Genomic DNA, 1,411 nt, shown 5'->3' on the forward strand with positions numbered 1-1,411 from the left:
AAGCGTCCCTTCCATCACTGGTCGGGACTCTGTTTTGCATGTATTAGCTCTAGAATTACCACAGTTATCCAAGTAAATGTTGGTACAATCTAATGAACCATAACTGATTTAATGAGCCATTCGCGGTTTCACCTTAATTCGGCATGCACTGAGACATGCATGGCTTAATCTTTGAGACAAGCATATGACTACTGGCAGGATCAACCAGGGAGCTACTACGTGCGTGCGCGCGCTGCGTGAGCGGCGAGGCACTAGCTCGTCGTCGTCCGCGTCGTCGACTCCGAGAACGCGCGCTCGGTGAGCGCGCGCCCCGCGGAAGATCGAAACGAGCGTACGAACGGGCGAGCGAGCGAGCGAGCGAGCGGGCGGGCGGGCGAAAGCTTCGCCATCGCTGCTGCTCGGAGGTGTCGTTACTCCGCCGCCGGCGTCTTGCGAGCCGGTCGGCGACACTCTCTCATTTTTCTCTTCTGTCGTTACACTTCTTCTGTCAATTTCATTTCGTGTCATTTCAAGTTTTCTCATTCTCCCATATACGAACGGCGTGTGTAAAGCGCCGTTCAGCCCCGACGTTAGATCGACTGTGCGCGATGCACATCGGTCATCTCGGAACCTTGCGTTTGAATATAATTTCGCTACGGTGTACAAGTAAGCGGGAAGAGAGAGCGGCGCGAGACCGCTCACCTTCCGCCACTAGTCTCCGTGGAGTTGATGTTCGGTAAGCGCGACGATGCGTCCGGACACGTTCGTCTAAGAACGCGGGACGATCGCGCGGCCAACACTACGTGTGCGCGCCACATAAGAGCCATTCGGTCTTGCGACACCGACTCGTGGCAATGCTGTGTTTGAAAAATGTGCGTTGCGTACCTGAAAAAAGAAACGGAAGGGAAAAAGTGCCAGCGCGCTCTGTACGTAAGGGCTCGAGCGTGTACGGCTTCGTCGCCGTCGTCGTCGACGTCGCCGCCGCCCCGGAGCACCCCGCTTCGAGAGTCGAGTATCGACGAGGTGACGCATAGTCGCCCGCGATACGATCAAATCATGGTCCGTGTTTCACCATTTGACGTTCCGAGCTTCGGGAGACTCTTACGGAACGCACGAGACGCGAAGGACGCGCTCGTTCGTGTCGCTCGGCTCGCCGAGCGCACCGCACCTCTTATAATACCCAACCGTGCGGCCAGGCGGTCGGCGACGCACGGTGAATAGCACGGCGGTATACGGGCGAAGCGGCCGAGATCTCGACGCCCGAGGGACTTAGCCGCTCGGGAGCGGCGAGCACGGTCGTTACCTCCGGTCTCGGTCGACTCGCGAAGGCCTTCGGGACTGTAGCCGAAGACGCGACGCAGAGTCGCCCGCGATACGATCACAAATCATTGTTCCGTGTTTCACATTTAACGTTTCGAGCCTCGGGATACTC

General features: G+C 57.6%; 1 non-coding gene across 1 annotated transcript in view; it reads right to left on the reverse strand.

Annotated features, from left to right (window-relative positions):
- Positions 1-211, reverse strand: part of LOC118647992 — a 1,921-nt gene extending 1,710 nt beyond the window's left edge. Inside the window, exon 1 of the ribosomal RNA XR_004965129.1 lies at positions 1-211. This exon is cut by the window's left edge and continues 1,710 nt beyond it. This is a non-coding gene — a ribosomal RNA (small subunit ribosomal RNA).
- Positions 212-1,411: the final 1,200 nt, after the last annotated feature.

The sequence above is a fragment of the Monomorium pharaonis genome, unplaced genomic scaffold (genome assembly GCF_013373865.1).
Source record: "Monomorium pharaonis isolate MP-MQ-018 unplaced genomic scaffold, ASM1337386v2 scaffold_115, whole genome shotgun sequence".
In the NCBI taxonomy this organism is placed as follows: domain Eukaryota; kingdom Metazoa; phylum Arthropoda; class Insecta; order Hymenoptera; family Formicidae; genus Monomorium; species Monomorium pharaonis.